At 42.1% G+C, this 18,494-nt stretch overlaps 1 protein-coding gene across 2 annotated transcripts in view; it reads right to left on the reverse strand.

Moving 5' to 3' along the window:
• The window catches only part of KLF12 (Kruppel like factor 12), a 448,745-nt gene extending 442,768 nt beyond the window's left edge, over positions 1-5,977 (reverse strand). Inside the window, exon 1 of one of the 2 annotated variants that reach the window (XM_003257441.2) lies at positions 5,448-5,640. The gene's annotated coding sequence lies outside the window, so the exon portion shown is untranslated. Of the gene's footprint in view, positions 1-5,447; positions 5,641-5,682 lie in introns of those variants that run through there. The other variant, XM_003257440.3, reaches the window with a different exon arrangement.
• Positions 5,978-18,494: the final 12,517 nt, after the last annotated feature.

Genomic DNA, 18,494 nt, shown 5'->3' on the forward strand with positions numbered 1-18,494 from the left:
CCATAAGTGTAATTTATATGCTCACTTTGAGAAGCAGGAAAGTTTATCCCTTTCAGGGGAGGGCAGTGTGGGGGTGGTGGAGGTATGGCTGGAGTGCTTTTCCTATCAAATCAGTTGCCACACAAGAACTCTGTAGTTTTACAAAGTGACTTTTGGCCACATTACCTCATTTAACCCTCACCACAGCCCTGTAAACTACATATTATTTTTTCCACTTTATAAACTCAGAGAGGTTAAGAAATTTGACCAAGGTCATCCACAGTTAGCAAGCAAGAGAGCAAGAATCGAACTGAGATATTTCTGCCACTGAAATTAGTCGTGATTCAAGGATGTATAATCTTAGAGGTTACCATTCATTGTGAAATGAAGGAAGGTTTTCTTTACATTGTTTTGGAATAATTTAACTTGGTTGCCATTTAGGATTGTTTTCCTTAAGGCAGGGTTGTTTTTCTTTTGTTACAAGTTAGCTCGATAATTTCAAAGTGAGCATGGTATTACTAAACATAGAATTTTTTTTAAAGACTTTTTCCCCCTTTTTTATACATGTGTGGCTTTTTACTGTATTTCTCGGTCATGAAATTTTACTATAATTCTTGCTCTTGTGTATGGTGTGTGTGGGTGGGTTATGTACTAATATAGATACAGACTACAAAAACATGTAAAAATATATAAATACTAAATATATACATACACATATAGATATATAAGATGATGAATATATATGTATATACAGTATGTAGTCATTCTTCAGTACCCTTGGAGGATTGACTCCAGGATCCCATCCCACAGCAGATACCAAAATCCATGGATGCTCAAGTCCGTTATAAAAAAACAATGCAGTATTTGCATATAACTCGTGCACATCCTCCTACATACTTTAAATCATCTCTAGATTACTTAACAATCACTTATACAATGTAAATGCTATATAGTTATGATTTTCTTCTTTGTATCATTTTTATTATTGTATTTTTTTCTTGAATGTTTTCAATCTACAATTGGTTGACTCCCTTAATGCAGAACCCACGAATAAAGAGGGCCAACTGTATACATACACATCATGCCAGGAATTACTGTGAAAGGCCATATATACTGAGAAGCATGGCAAATGTCACACTTGGGACACAATTCATGGCTGTCAAAGCCAGCAGGTAGTTATCGTGGTAGCTTCTACAGTAGTTGACAGGGGTGGGGAAACTATCCCAAAGGTCTCCTAATTTACTCCCCTCTCACCTTGCATGCAGCAATACAGCAGTAAGGGCTTCCTGCTACTTCTGCACCAGACAGCAAATGTGTTTGGAGCAGTCTAATTATTACACTAATAAATATTCAAAAATGTAGACCATGAGAGTAGCAACAAAAGAAACACATGACTTTAAGTTGAAAAAAAAAAAAAAAAAAAGACAGGAGAAAGACCATACTAGAGCAGAATTCTTTGGGTGAATATCCTGTAATCTACTGCTGACCCAAACAAATTTTTATGGAGCAATAAGACTACTCAAGTAGCCACTTTATGACAATAAACACCCAAAACGGAAAAATCCTTTTGTAACATAATTACTGACAATATAGAGAGAAAGTAACCATTTAATCCACAGCATGTGTTCTCTACCACAAGAACTCAATAGCTGACACCAGATGGGGTGTGGCCGACCTAGGCCCTAAAAATGAATTCTGGCGGGTGGAAGTCAGACAGCTCTCTGGGCTGGGCTTGGGATCCAGAAACTAAGCAGGTCTAACAGAGCCTAAGACTGTTGACCTTCTGGGCATAGGGCAAGGCCCATCTGTTTACTTGCTTGCTTTGGGGAGGAGTGGTTGTGGTAGATGAGTTAAGGCTGTGGTTATAGGGCGTTGCCAGTGATTTAATTTTAATATTTTTACCCTTACATTTTGTACACAGTTAAAAGTTCAAAGCTGTGCTCAAATTGCAGGCTGAAAAACAAATAAGTGTGAGTTTGAAAGGAAAAATAAACACTGGGCAAAAATATAAGCCATTTCCAGTCTAAGATCATACTGTATTTTCAAATAGAAAATGACAGATAAGCAACTACAACCTATTTCAGACTTATTTTAAAAATTAAAGCTGTAGCCAGCGCAGTCGCTGATGCCTATAGCATCCTGATGGGAGGAGGTTTGCCTGAGGCCATGAATTCAGGATCTGGCCTGGACAACACAGTTAAGACCCCATGTCAACAAGAAAATCTTTAGCTGGGTGTGGCAGTGTGCACCTGTAGTCCTGCCTACTCGGGAGGCTAAGGTGGGAGGATCCCTTGAGCCCAGGAATTTGAGCTATGATGATGCCACTGCAGTACCGCCTGGGTGACAGAGTGAGACCTCAACTCAAAAAAAAAAAAAAAAAAAAAAAGCTGTTTTCTAAGCAGAAAAGGTAATAATGGTGTTGATTTTGAATAAAACTGTCTTGGGATTTTAGCCCATGTTCATTAATCAACATGCCAGTGGCAAGTAGAAAAACTAATAAACAAAAACTTTTCAAATGAGTTTGTGCCATTACTAGTTTTACAGTTTAATACACAATCTACGGCTAGATTTATGAACTTGACTGTTTCTCTCACAATATAAAGAAAACAAACCATTTGACACTCCAATTTAATGTGATCATTGTAATATTATTAATTTGCAAAAACATAAAGTCCCATGCTTTCCATGTTGTATAATGGAAAAAATGTCCAGGACCTTTATATGTTCATCTACTTAACAATATCCCTTCACTGGGTAAGGTTACTCCAAACTCTAGATTAACCAACACTGGCTTGAATTCAAAATGCTCTCAGCATAGGCCTAGAGGCCTAAGCACTTATGCTGTCTCTGCAGAGATAAAACACACCTATATTTAAGGCCAAATTATTTCACTAAGTTGATAACAGCCTGCTTCATGATATACTGTAACATCTAAAACTCACTGGAGCCTGTTAAAGTGCATAATTTCCCTGAACAGGAGGCAGGGAAAATATCCCTGAGCAACATGTATATTTTCACATGACCAGAACACGATGGATATTACAGGCCAGATGCATGTTCTTCATAATGAACGTCAAGCATCCCGATTTGTTCTCCCTTTGGCCTGGGGAGAGAGAGTACACTAGTGTTTGCAGACCTTCCCTTTCAGCACACACATAGGCTGCAGCTGTAGTAAACAACCACCAGCCAAGAGTTGCTAAGGTCAAGGTCTCAAATGCTATACCAGGACCATTTATTTACTCCCAAATGATAGTCATTTCTGAAAAAAGAACTTCTGGCGGCGACGGGGGAATGGAGAATATTAAGGACTCATTAGCACAACAATTTTTTTCAATAAATAGTAATAAAAAGCATTCCACAATAAAGTTCAGCTGGCTGCATTACTAAGTAGTAGATAAATAACTGAAGGATTTCAAAAATAAACAGAAACCCTCAAGAATGTTTTGTTTAACCTGACATAGTTATGTTGGTTACATGGTCTTAGTTCAAAATTATGAAAATTTTATGTGAAAACATTTCAAATTTCAAATTTTCCCAGTATGTTTCATAATAGTTATTAATTGGTAGAATAATGAACCTCTTTCCTAATTTTTACATGCTCAAATTGCTCTTTCCCCAACTCAAAGGAGCTTAATATACTCAATCTAGTATCAAGACTGACCAGTCTGCAATAAAGATATAACTTAACCAACTGAAACGTTTGTCCTTCAACATCCTATTTCCACTATGCTTCTACAGTTTAAAATTTTCTAACCTAAAAGTATACTCCTTTATCGGAACCAATTTCTATGTGGTCTTAAAAAATGCACACAACATGTGAATGAGGTCTGAGAACAGCACAAGCAAGCTTTTTTCCTTGAGGGAGGGGGGTCCACTGTTTTAATTAAATGTCAGTTTAAAAGCGTTTCTTAGAAGACGGTATACACCCACCCCTCAAAGTGACCACTCCTATTCCCATCACAAGCTGCTTCTTGCTAAAAGCCACCAAATTTATTTCAAAGCATTTACTTATCTAAACAACTCTATCGTCCAGTAAGAAAAGGGCATGGAGGCGTCTAGGTGGTTTTGCAGAATGACGTGTATTTGACTGGCAGATGTCTACCGAAGTCACTAGATGCACACGCACTAAATGTAAGTGGAGTTGCTCGTCTCTCCGACGTTACAGGGAAACAGAGAACCTTAACGCTGGTGTAAAATAAAACATCAGAGTGCTCGGCCGAGAATTCCATTAGCCAGTGGAATTATCTAAAACAATCCATACAGAACGAAACTTAAGCCATCTATACAGTTAAATTAGAGGGCTGACAATACTAACTACCCAAACTGTTTATCCAGATTACACATTCCATTGTATTAATACTCTTTAACTCAACACAGTCAGCTTTTATCAGCTGAAATAAGACTATTACTATTAAAGTATGCAAAACTCGAAGCACAGGGTGAAGGGGGTTGGGAAGCTGCAGGGCATATAACAAAGGAATTGGTACTTTTTCCAAGCATTTGCCTCAAATGCACTGCGAAACAAAACTGTTGAGTGCACCCCACCCTTTTCCCCAAAGATAAAAGTTTTCAAAGTTCTTGCAGACAGCTCTCTACCCAACAAAAGCAGGATTGATTCTCCCCGTAGGGGAGCATCTAACGTGAACACCAACTAGTGTCGCGGAGGTCAAGTCTGAACCCTCAGAGTGAGCTTCTGAGGCAAGAAGTGGCTCCAGGCCGGCTCTGCGGGTTCCCGGCCCGGGTGGACGTGCAAAGTTGCCCCTTGTCAACTCCGGCCAGGTCCCCCGTAATTGAAAATAACAGCCACTGGCCAGACCCTGGCTACTTCCATGGACCAGGCACTGTAGCAAGTGACAGTTACACATCATTATGACCAGAGACAATAATGAATGTAGCACCAGGAGCACTATTCATGCCAGCAGTGTCATCTCCGCCTTAACCCCTTCCCCTCCACTCTCTCCAACGCACACACACAGCCCACACGGCCCCAGTGCGGAGCTATTCATCCACCCCGCTCGAGGCCGGGGGGCTAACTACTTCCACGAGCCCCCCCCTCCCCCCGCAAGTTCAGCCCTGGGGTTTTATTTCTCATCCTTGGCAACTGTCAGGCAAACACTGCAACCAACAATTCCACTAGGGGTAGAAAAACACTTGCTTAATTCACGTTACTTGATAACTTCTTCTGGAAAAAAAAAATTGGGGGGGGAGAAACCTCCTTCTTTCTTCTCCACGAATCCGACCGACGCTACTTGCTTTGCAACAGCATCGCCCTTCCCTGGCCCCCTCCCGCTTCCCAGCACTTTCCCCCTTTAAGAACACAGACCAACCAAAATGATTTAACTTGAGCAGATGACAGAAGGAAAATAAAACACGTTAAGAGAATACGGTCTGATTTGGGATGGCAAAAAAAAAAAAAAAAAAAGAGGAGAGGGTTGTTTATTTTGATAAGAAACAGAATCGGCACAGACCTGAACAGAAGCTGCAGAGCAGGAGAAATTGTTTTCTTTCCCTCACACAGAGTCCCCCTCTCTCTCTCCCGTTCTCTCTCACACGCGCGCGCGCGCACACACACACACACTCACTCGCACACACACGGCGTCACCCGCGCACACGCACACGCAGAGCCTCTCAGCGGCTCTCTGCAGTTCTCAGGAAATGAATGGGGGGCAACCCGGGGAACTGTTGTACTTGCAAATGACTTACCCGGATCACATGATGCGCTAAATGTAGGGTGGGCCGGTGGGTGGAGGCTGCCGAGATGCGAGCCCCGGTCTAGTGTGGGGAGCCTCGCCAGGCCCGCATCGAATTACCCCGGGGCCCAGCCGAGGGGGTTGCAGGACGCCGCTTCTCCTCCCTCGCAGCCGGCAGCTCAGGAAACCGGAGAGGCGCTTGGGGTGGGGTGGGGTGGGTGGGGTGAGGTGAGGGGGGGGCCGAAAACAAGAAACCCCCAAACAAAAGAGCTCCGGGTCCTCCTCCCCAGAAACAAAGCCCCGCCGCTGCGGGCGAGCCCCGGGGTGGGGCCGAGGGCGGGGGCGGCGGCGGGGAGGGGCTCGCTCAGCAGGCGCTAAGTCGCTTTATTGCCATAAAATGGGGCCCCCGAGCCGCTCCGCCCGAGGATTAGGAGGCGGGCTCTGAGTGTGATGGTTGAAATCCCCTGTGGGAAACTAACCCCTCCCCGCTCGCAGAGGTAGAAGGCAACACCCACTGCCCGGCCCTCGCCTCCCCGCCCGGACCGCCGGGCTGGGTCCGCGGCGCCTCCACCCCGCCCCACCCCGCCCCACCCCTGCCCCCGCCCTCCGGCCCCGGGCCTCGGCAGCGCTTCCCTTTCACCTGCACCACTTTGCTGTCCCTTTCACCTGCACCACTTTGCTGCGGCACCCCAAATAACCCACACATGGCCCTGGGAGCTCGGGGAGTCGTCGGCCGAGGGGGCCCGCGGGGGCTCGCGGCGGGAGAGACCCCTGGAGGGCAACTCGCTGGGCAAGGACTCGCGCCGAGCCGCGAGAAAGTCCCCTCTTTTGTGTCAGAGCGCGCCAGGCAGGCTTAGGAGAATTCGGGGACCCAGAAAGCGTGCAGTCCGCTTGGGCCCCCACCCCTCGCCGCACCCGCCCGGGTGGGGGCGCGCAGTAGAGGGAGGGGGCTGTCGCCCGGGTTGTCCCCGCGGCTCGCCCGCCAGCGAACTTGGAAAGGTGTGGGCGGAGCCGGTCCCGGCCGGCGGGGCAGCTCGCGGGGACCGCCCCCGGGCGCCGGGCATCGCCCGCGCCGGGCAACAATGGGGTCGGGCAGGGGCAGCCCCGCGGGCGTTGCCCTCCGCGCGCCGGTGGGGCGGGTGGGACGGGCGGAGGGCCGGGCGCGGCAGGCAGGGGAGTCATTGTTTGGGTTCCGGAGCAACGCACGTTGCGGGCGAAGCGGGGGCGCCCCTTCTCCCTGCGCTTCACCTTGGCGGGATGAATGGGGGCGAGGAGGAGATGCGCGCCTGGTCTCTCCACCCCAGCGAAGGGGCCCCTGTCTGCGCCAGTTCTGTGGGAAAGCAGGCAAACTTGCAGGACTGGGGCAGAGGAAGCGGGAGCTGCAGACCCCCGCGGGGCCCGGGGGCGGCGGGGAAGGGAGTCCTGCCCCGCGCCCAGAGCGGAGCCCCGAGAAGCGGGCGGCCCGGAGCCGAGTCCTTGACGCTTTCCCCGGCAGCCCCCCCCTCCCCGCCTCCGCGCCCCGGGGAGCGGATCCGCGGGATTGTGGGGCGGGAGAGGGAGGAGGCGGTCGGGCGGCCCTGCAGTTCCCGCGGCGGCTCGGAGGGCGCGGGGTCGGCGCCAAGCCGGAGGGTCGGCGGGGGCGGGGAGCAGACGGGGCGGAAGCGGCCGGGCGGACGGGGCGGGCGGGGCGCGCGGCGGCGGAGGCGGGAGGCTGCGGGCCCGCCTCCTCACCATCCTAGGTGAGCGCGGCGCTCCGGGCACGACACTACGCCTCTGCCCCGCGCCCCCGGCCCGGCCCGCCCCGCGTGGGAAGTCGCCAGGGCGGTGGGAAGGCCGGGAAGGGGAAGTTTGTGTGCAGAGAGAAAGCTTTGCAGTACTGTGGCGTGGAGTGGGGTGGGAAGAGAAACAAGGAGAGGCCGAGAAACAGGAAATGAGAGCGAAGGCACGAATGCGAGCCAGGGCCAGCCGGGCTCCCCATCGGTGTGGCGGTTTCCAGCCACTTCAGGCCCGGTGTGCGTTCCTAATGACAACAAAGGCGGCGTCTGCCTGGTGCGTTCTCTGCCTCTTGCCACTCCTAGGTTCTGGGGAAAATGGGATGGGTGGTCCAACCTAGAGGAGGAGTCCCACAGCCTAAGATGCGTCTTAGGAAGACAGCAGGATGCAGAGGAGGGGTCCGTCCCGGTCTTGAGGTTTCGAAGAGGAAGAAATGTCTGAAATTTTTGGAGCACTGCTCGAGTGAAGTAGTCTCAGCGGCGGGAGCGGGAAGGCGAGGGCGTTGGAAACCCAGTGGGACTGGGGGGTGAGGGGTCGGTCGCCGGGGTGCGGTCTCTGTTCCGGGGAACGCAGCCGCAACTCCCACTGCCTGACCGATCCTGGGCCTAGGGTAAACAGCCCCTTACACTCCACTACACCCGGATGGAAACGACGTGAAAACACAAGTTTGAAAAGCAGCGGAATATCAACAACTGCGCAGGATTTCAACAAGAAACTTGCCTCTACTAGAATCACTGTGAAGTTTCCCTCTAGGTGGGGCAGGGAGTGAAGGAAGGGAGTTTCACTGTAAGGGTGGAAGGATGCTGTAAGAAATTATGTCATCGTGGCAGTTCTTGTACTAACAGCTCTTTCTCGAGTGAGCTGAGTGGCGGATAGACCATAAATATATTCTATAGCGAGTGCTTCTGCACGTGGAAAAGCAAACCACTCCCTTCTATGGCAACAGCCACGGGCTTGTTAGGAGAGTGATGAAAGAAAAATACAAGAATCCATTGCAGAGGGTTAAGGAAACTAGGGGTAGGTCAAGGTTAGTAGCTAGAGTCTGGATACCCTGTGTGGTTAAAAGTACGTCAAGCATTGGGGGGAAGAAATGCAGATTTTAAAAACTGTTGACAGATACGGAGTAGAAATCTTAAATTAAGGCAACTTCCTAGCTATGAAAAGGGAAAGGAGAAAAGAGAAAAACAGGTTTAGAAGAGAGAATCACTTCATTGTGTGGACTTGGGGTGCGTGTAAAAGAGCAAAAGCATTTGAAACAATACAAAGCATGGATTATAACGGAGTGAGATCACTAGAGGAGTGTGTGTGTGTGTATACGCATGCGTTTCCAAACTAGTTCATGTAATTCTATCTCCATATAGAATTTAGATTTAAAGAAAATTAAGGTGTGGACGGAAGAGAAGAAGATAGGGAAAAGTACACTACCTTGGCAAAGGTGCGGATTTTTAATGTTTAGACCTTTTTCCTCTCTACCTCTGTGTTTGCAGAGATGTAAAAAGTCAGAAAATGTAAAGATGGCAAATTTATTTCAATCCTTAATTCAGGAGGACCATGTAAAAGAATGTGTAGCGAGAAAGTACGGTCATAGAATTTGGCAGTTGAAAGTATCTGTCGAATCCAATACTATGTGGCTTCAATCCTGTTTAAAACCAAGATGATTTTGATAAGAATGATAACCCATTTCCGTAACTCTAAAAACCTCATTTACGTAGTCTTAGATAACCAAAAGAAGGATGAATTATGAGCAAAGAAGATAAAGTTTGGTATTCTGGATTTCTTACACGTAACACATGCATTGAATTTCTTTTACCTAACATATTGTCCAGAAAAGAAAACCACACCCAAACACCCTCAAAGCAGATAAAATATCTAATTCAAACAACAGGAAAATTTACAATTAGAAATAATGTTGTTAATATAAAAGTAAGTGTTACCTGCCCACAAACTTTTTGCCAGCTCTTCTTATAGTCAACCAGTGGTCATATTGTCTTTGAAAAATTAGTAGTTAGAAAAATCTTTTTTTATTTTTTATTTTATTTATTTATTAATTTTGAGAGGAAGTTTCACTCTTGTTGCCCAGGCTGGAGTGCAATGGCGCGATTTCGGCTCACCGCAACCTCCGCCTCCCGCGTTCAAGCGATTCTCCTGCCTCAGACTCACACGTGGCTAGGATTACAGGCATGCGCCAGCACGCCTGGCTAATTTTTGTATTTTTAGTAGAGATGGGGTTTCTCCATGTTGGTCAGGCTGGTCTTGAACTCCCGACCTCAGGTGCCCGCCTCAGCCTCCCAAAGTGCTGGGATTACAGGCGTGAGCCACCGCGCCAGACCAGAAAAATCTTTTACAGTATTAAGAGCATTACCTGTACCTCACCCAGATTTCTGTAAGGTAAAAACTCTGTTCAGTATCTGTGTACATTTGGAGATTGTAAGGCTTTGGATTAGTGAAACCATAGATGATTTAGCACTAATATAATTTCAAGGAAGAGGGTAGGAATGAAGTCCATTTTAGGGGTAAAAGCTACGTTGAAAGATTAGAATTAACTAGAAATGAAAATAAAGCTGATTTCCAGAACTCTGAACAAATTTTAAAATACAATCTTGATTTTTTTCCTAAGGCCCAAAGTGAACATGTACTGTTAGGTTTTCAAGCCTGTATTTTTCATATGTCATATCTTGGCAATAATGTGCAGCAAAGGGGAATTTTCCTGTTCAAGTATGAGAAAGTGAGAAAGACATGTAAAAGCCTTACTATAACTGCAAACAGCTGGTGATATTATGTGATTACTTGGAAAACAACATGTTTTGATTTGGGGGATGAGCTGTCTGCAAATTAGGGGGAAAATGCCATTTCACAACTTTGTTTTATTGCAATCAATACAGTTTTCGGTCCTTCTAGTTTAAATATCTTCATCACATCTTCAGATGTGTCTTTTTTTCCACCTTCATGCAGGCCTTTTCCAGGCTCACCTCCACTATCATGTCTGCTTCCCAGCTCTGAGCTCTGCATCTAGCCCCCTTTCCCTCACATGCACTAATTATAACATATCTATCTTTACAAACCCAAGTTGGCACAAATTAGTTACAATAAAATACCATGACACATAAAGACCCCACTTCCATATTCATACCTCATACTTTCCCCTCCAGCCCACGCACACACCTTGCGATGATCTTCCTGTGTCTTCTCTGGAATCCTCTAAAAACGATTCCTGGATACCCCACATACATGTATACATATCCATCCTCTCACCAAAAAGTTATCTTTCCCTTCTTGGAGCTTCTTACGGTATAATGGAAAGAGTGCTTCAGCTGCTGACTAGCTGGGTTTTCATCTTTTTTCTGATTCTCTATTTTTCCACCTACTTAAATAATATTTTCCCCACATTGAAAGATTAACATTTATTAGATGCTTACCTGTGCCAATGGGAGATATATTGGCCCAAGTAAGTATCCAATAAATGTTGATTCCCTCATTTATTCTTCAGGTTCTCACACCTTTCTACTTCCATGAAGTATTGTTGGCTCACCTATTACTTGTAACCCCTTTCAGAACAAGAGCTATACTTTAATCACCTATTTAGCCTTTCTTTTGCCCTCACACTGTTTTGCACATAGTAAGTGATTAATGAATGCTTCTTGAATCAATGAAACAACTATAATATATAAACATAGAATGACATACATTAAAACACAATTTAGCAGAAAACTTGAGTTTCCATTTGGGTGCACATACTGAAAATAACAAAATTCTGCAATGTGTCGATAAATACCTTTTGAACATTAATTCTGGCAATGTTCCTCAAGCAACTTTCTTTCAAGTAGAAGTTTTTATATAAATATAATAGATTTGGAGCATTCCATTTTCTCTTTCATATGGAATTATTTAAAAATTATTCAATTATATTCCTCTTCATTTTTTATTAAAATTAGATATCATTCTGTTGTATTAGATTAAAAACATTCAATTTTTTAATACTAGAAGGAAAATTCACAGCAAATTTGTTTTAAAAAAGATGACATTTGCAAATTTTGAGGTTATAAACATTAGAGCTGTAAAGTAATAAATAATCTGCATTTTAAAATATAATAAATTGAGGCATATGAGATCTAAACCATAGGTATCCTTGCTTTTTTAACTTTACAAATGAAAATGGTACTCTCCATGGAAATAATTTAATTCCACTAAAGTTTATCTAGTTTGCAAAATACCACTTTAATTTCATGCTATATACAATACATTAACCTAGGTATTATATTAAGATAAGCTTAGATAAAACTAATAAATAACTATATAGCATGTAACATTAGAATTTTCCCAAATTTTTGCAATTGTATTTACATAATAATGAATATCTTAGCTTCTCTCTTGTAAAAAAAAAATACATATTTATTTATTTTAGATAGTTTCCTCTAAGTTGTGTTACTGAAACAGAGAATGTGAGTTTATTTTTACTGTTCTAGAAACCTACTGCCAAATTATTTTTCAAAAGTATTTTATCAGTTTATGGCGAGCTGCAGTGGCTCACACTTATAGGCTCAACACTTTGGGAAGTGGAAGTGACAGGATTGCTTGAGGCCAGAAGTCCAAAACCAGCCTGAGAAACGTAGAGAGACTCTGTCTCTACCAAAAATTAAAAAATAAGCTGGAAGTGGTGGCATGTGCCCGTAATCCCAGATACTCAGGAGGCTGAGGTGGGAGGATTCCCTTAGTGAGCTAAGATCAGCCTAAGCAATTAAGACCCTGTCTCTAAGGGAAAAAAAAGCGTTTTACCAGTTTACAATTACACCATCATATTTGAGAGTGCCATTTTCCCTGTGTTCTTGCTAGTATTGGGTGGTGCTTTGAAGTAAAACATCTTAAGATGGTAAACAAGAATGGCTTGAGTTTTAATTCTTTGATGAGTAAAGATTGAACTCTAGGAATATAAATGGGACATTGGTGGATGGGATGGGCTGAATACAACTCCTGTTGCATAGCCTGGCTAAGAAATCATGAGAAACTGATATCAAATTGCTATGATAAGAAATGAAGGTTGGAGCAGAGTGCGGTGCCTCACACCTGTAATCCCAGCACTTTTGGAGGCCCAGGTGGGTGGATCACGAGATCAGGAGATGGAGACCATCCTGGCTAACACGGTGAAACCCCGTCTCTACTAAAAATACAAAACAAAATTAGCCGGGCGTGCTGGGGGGCGCCTGTAGTCCCAGCTACTCGGGAGGCTGAGGCAGGAGAATGGCGTGAACCCAGGAGGCGGAGCTTGCAGTGAGCGGAGATTGTGCCACCGCACTCCAGCCTGGGCAACAGAGCGAGACTGTCTCAAACAAAAAAAAAAAAAAAAAAAGAAATGAAGGTTGGAGGAAGGAGTATAGCTCAGGGGTATAGCATTGGACTGCAGATCAAGAAATGAAGGTTGGAACAGCTATGAAAGACATTACAAATTCAGACTCTTAGAATTCAGCAACTTGCTATTTTGAGGAAGGGGTACAAAGAAAAGAGAATGGGAAATGATCTTATATTTCATTCCTTAATTCAGGAGAATTCATTTATTTTTAGTTTTGATAGATTTGAGAGTCATCAAATAGGTAATTGGTTCTACCATAGTTGAAGCTAAAATAAATTAGATAGCTGATAGAGAAGAATAGAAAGGGAGAAAGAAATGAAACCTGGTCAGAAACATGGAAATAAAATAAAATGAAAATGAGAGGAAACAAGGGAGGGAGGGAGATTATGATATTGATTTCCATAGCTTTCATCTACAAACAATGGAAAAACCTAACTAATGCCAGTTAAAGATACATATTTTTGTCCATCCCTTGCAGTGAAACAAGAAGTCGAAAAATAAGCAGCCACAGTTCAAGACTGTGCAGCTCCCTGGCACCCCAAAGCCCCAATCTCATTTTATTTTCCTGCTCCCTTTCTTAAATATAGCTGCCCCTCCCTCTCCATAGTAGGAAGAAAAAAAGGGCTAAGAGCAAAACCAAGTCTGTTCCATTTAGAAAGCTTTCTAGAAGCCTCAACCATATCTTCTGTTTATATTTCAATGGCTGGAACTGGGTCACATGGATTCCTGGAGACCAAACACATGAAAGGAGACAGGAAGAAGGGTCTCTTGGATGGAATTTGGGACAACCAACTGGCAGTTGCCTTTTTACTATGTAATGTTTCATAATGTTTTAGTCCTAATCAGTCCTAAATTGCAAACCACTCTATTACTGAGGCTCTCTATTGAATTCTTGCTGGCAAACAGGAAAAAAAAGAAAAACATACCATTGGCTTACAAGTTATTGGCTGTCATCATTTTAAGGACATTAACTCATAAACTACAAAATAGATTGATGTTTCTTAACTATATTTTCTGCACAATGTGGTCAATAGGTTATTAAAGTACACAAACCATAATGTAGTCCATTTTAAATGAATCCATGTGTGATTTACCTAAGGCAAAATGTGAATCACAGTTTAGCTTCACTGAGTTACACAGTCTGCTTATGGCTTATCCTTCCACTCCATGAATTTACGTGTCTTTGAGAAATGAACATTAATTTTTAAAAGTTGGATAAGCAAGTCACAATTAAAAAGGCAAATCTGTGTCTCCCAAAATATAAGCCGCGTTTGCATTTCATATTCAAATGAGAGTGAAGCAGCAGCGCATGAGCTGATGCCTGAGAGCCAGAAAGACAAACTGATTGCTGGTTTCGCCACTTGATTGTGTGACCTTTGACAGGTTGCTCAATTTTTCTTGGTGTCAGTTTTCCTCCCAGTACAACTGGGTTGGCACCTTCTTTACAAGGATGTGAACAACTAATGAGTCTTCCATACCCTCACTTACAAGACTGTAAGCTCTACAAGGCTTGACAAGAATTGTGTCTGACCACTTCTCAGTTATCACTAGTCCTAACTTGGCACTCAGCACATAGCAATTTCTCAAAGCTTTTTGATGAAAGAATGAAAGTAACTTCCAAAAGGCCTAGGATATTGTGGGTACCCTATGATACCTGTAAATATAGTTGCCTGCCAGAATAATAGAGTTATTTGTCAAGCAAAATAATCTAAAGGAATATATACAGTTTCTGTACTTCAATAAAACGTATGTACTCAGTTAATTTAGTTTGTAAAGATTAGTATTTAGCTAGATTTGGCATGCATCTCTCTTAACTGACCCAGCTCCAAGTTACAATACATATGAAGTTAAAATGAATCATCTCTGTGTCCTAATACAACTTTAAACTTTAAATCAATTCTTAATAAAGACCTTCCTTCTTTCCTTCCTTCCTTCTCTCCCTCCCTCCTTCCTTCTCTCCCTCCCTCCTTCCTTCCTTCCTTCCTTCCTTCCTTCCTTCCTTCTTTCTCTCCCTCCCTCCTTCCTTCCTTCCCTCCTTCCCTCCTTCTTTCCTTCCTTCCTTCCTCTCTTTCCTCCTCCTCCTCTTCCTTGTTCTCCTCCTCCTCCTGCTTCTCCTCCTTCTCCTCCTCTTATTCCTCCTCCTCCTCCCCCCTCCTCCTCCTCCTTCTTCTTCTTTTCTTCTTCTTCTTCTTCTTTTTCTTCTTCTTCTTCTTTTTCTTCTTTTTTCTTTCTTCTCTTTCTCCCTCTCTCTTACTTTCTCTCTCTCTCCATCAAGACAGAGACAAATTGTGGATAATTTATCCATGAAGCATGAAGACTTTAGTTTCCTGGTTTTTACATTTTATCCAGTTCACAAATTAGCTTTTTGAGCTTTGTATACAGAATTCAAATACAATTTCGTTCTCAATTCCAAATAAAAATGGCCATAGCAAATAAAGAAATGTCACTGTAAAGCAAATGAAAACTTTTCTTAAAACCTCCTTAAATGACACTCCTACTTTTTAAACCAACATCTATTAAACATTTACTATGTGCCACACACTGTTGGAAGCATTTTTCATATAATAATTTAATCTTTATGGAATCCTATGAAGCTATACTATTGCTTTCATATCCTCAAGGTGAACCTTGCTAATCTATTGCAAGTTGCAAAATTCACAAGCACTCCTGGTCCTCCTTCCCTTTTATCTTTCTCTATATAGTGCTTATCACCATCTAATACAGATGATGCCCAATTTACAATGTTCTAACCTATAATTTTTTGACTTTAAGAAGCTGTGAAAGGGATATGCATTCAGTAGAAGCCATACCTTGAGTGCCCATACAACCATTCTGTTTTTCACATTCAGTAAACTACATGAGATATTCAACACTTTATTTTAAAACAGGCTTTGTGTTAGATGATTTTTGCCAACTGTAGGCTAATGTTAAGTGTTCTGAGCAAGTTTAAGGTAGGGTAGGTGCGTGTTTTACTTACAGTATTTTCAATTTACAGTTGGTTTACTGGGACATAATCCCATTGTGAGTTGAGAAGTATCTGTATACTATATCGTTGTTGTTGCATACAGTCTGTGTGTGTCTGCAGCCCACTTCCACTAAAGTAGGAGTTCCACAAGGCCAGATAATTTTTCCATCCTGTTGGCTGCTACAGCCCATTGTGTAGAAAATTGCCTAGCATGTGGTAGGCACTCAACAAATATTTGTAAATGAATGAATTCCCATTGCATAAGTGAGGAACATGAGGCATCTGATGCTTTCAAATCACTTTATCTTCAAAACTACAATTACAAGGATTTTGCACAGTGCATCAATAATTGTTATTATGGAAACTATTTTCATATTTCACTTGACAGACCCAACAGATGACTGTGGGTCTCAGGACTTCCACTAGTTATCAAAGATTATGACAAGAACAAGTTTCTTCAAAAATGAGAAGCACAGCTAAGACACAAAGCATGGCCATTAACTACCAGTACTATATAACTGCATATTTTTATTTAAACTACTGAGTCATTTTAAAATTAAAGTGCAGTGTCACATTTTCGTATTTCTTTCACATCAATCACCATGTGTTTGTAGTCTACAAGGCATTTTTTAGTCTCAAGAACTAAGCACAGTAACACGGGAAAGTATATGTATGGCTGAACACTGTATTTTAACTCACTGAGAGAAAAAAATTAGGTGGGATCATAACATTTTCATCCTCACATTATGCCTGGTACTTTTATGTCTAAGTATTAAGATGATAGGTGCTATAGAAAGGGCAAATAAATACAACAGAGAATGTCTGTTTAGTTATTTTAGCGCTGTTATATTGAAATATCATCTTGTTTACAATTTTCAACTCAACAAATCCTCATCAATTATTAAATATTTTTCTCATTGAATTAAGCAGGGCGACTGTATTTTCTCAAAAGAAAACATCAGGTGAAATGTAAGGCTTACTTTTAACATATACAAATTTTCCTATATGAATAAAATTCTGTAGCTTTATTATACTACCCACCCCATCCCTACACTAAGCAGAAAGTGTACATCGTATTTATTACATAAAGAGAAACATAATTTAAGTCTCATTCTTTACTCCTTTGAATCTAGAAGCAGTTTTTTTCACTATTGCAATACAAAAATAAAACAGTTCATGGAATTTAACCACTGTCTAACAGGCAACATTTTGCTTGGTCCTGTCCTGCTGACCACATAAATATTATAATGAAGGTAACTAGACAAAAGTCAGGGAGGAGATGTGACCATCATATCTTATGGAACAAAGTGCTATGCAGTCCGTCACCATCAAACTTGTGATTATTTTTTCAATGGGATTATTATATTAATATGTCATGTATTCATTTATCAAAATTACTCATTTAAAAAGTTTGGTTGAGTAGGGTTTGTTATCATGATACAATTTGCTATTAGCATGCCTCTTTGTTTCATTATGAGTTATGCTCATTGTTTATATGGCTTCTTGCCTGCTAGAACTGTTATCCACATGCATGAGTTCACTGGGCAGCCACTGAGATAAGAAACATATGGCTGTGTCTGCTGTGAAAATCTAGACACACACCATGCGTAACTCTATCTCTTTTTGTGCGTGTGTATTGACTTGTGTCTGTTCATGCACATCTACTTTTGGGATCCCTATCTCTTACAATCATATGCTAATAATAAAATATTTATATAATTTAACCCCAGCAGTACTTACAAATATCACTTTTATTTAGTAACATGTAACCAAGCAGCAAATAAATATTTTGCCATTTTATCTAGAAACATCAAAGTTAGAAAGGAGAGATGTAATTCTCTGTAGGTTTGGCAATAAAACCTAGGCTTCAGATTTTTAGCTCCTATCTCTGAGCCTGGTCTTGGATCAGGTTCCAAGGTTAATAGCAGACATCCTCAAATACATTTTAAACCTATATGCAAAATGTAGTGTATTTCTTATTCTTAGTATCACAGAATCTAAGAATTATCTTACAAGCAAGGAAATTTAATTCTTTGAAATTTCAAATCCAAAGGAAGGTTTTATTTTTAACTTGAACATGTTTTTAAAAAACAATTGCTATAATTACCTTGGAATTTTGTCAAAGCAGAACTCTTTGAAAATTGGTAGGTCCAGATCTTAATGTGAGCATACAGAAAGTACTTAAAAGGCATTAATAGCCAGCAAAGCACATCTAAGTTAAAAGGCAAAAGGTTTAAATGGTCAGAGACCTTTAAATAAAAAAGAACATTAAGCAAACATCTTAGCCATAGAGTTATAAATATGTCAGGAATACAGACTTTCCTGCCGCTCTATGAACAGAATGATTGTTCCGTGTTGTTGACCTTCACTAAGCCTGTTAACCCTTCAATAACCTTTATTTTTCCATCAGGAGCAATACCTGCTTGTAAAGAACGTGCTGGACCACAGATCTAAAACAATATGATTTTATTACTATTATTATCCCCAACAGAAAAGCTGTTTCTTTCCGCAGTAAGACAGTACAAAGCTTGATAAAACTCTACGTAGACTGTTGTCAAAACACTGGGGAGAAAAATAGATTAGGGATATTGGTTTTTAAAAGGATAAGGAGCAATGGTTTGGAACCAAATCTATCTGTGTAATATGTTTTCTTTTAAAAAACAGTCTTAATTTAGTTTCCTTTGCTACACTATTAGTAAAAAACTAATGCTACTTTACAATTTCATAGAGTTTTTAAGTTAGA

This window comes from Nomascus leucogenys, chromosome 5 (assembly GCF_006542625.1).
Source record: "Nomascus leucogenys isolate Asia chromosome 5, Asia_NLE_v1, whole genome shotgun sequence".
Classification (NCBI taxonomy): domain Eukaryota; kingdom Metazoa; phylum Chordata; class Mammalia; order Primates; family Hylobatidae; genus Nomascus; species Nomascus leucogenys.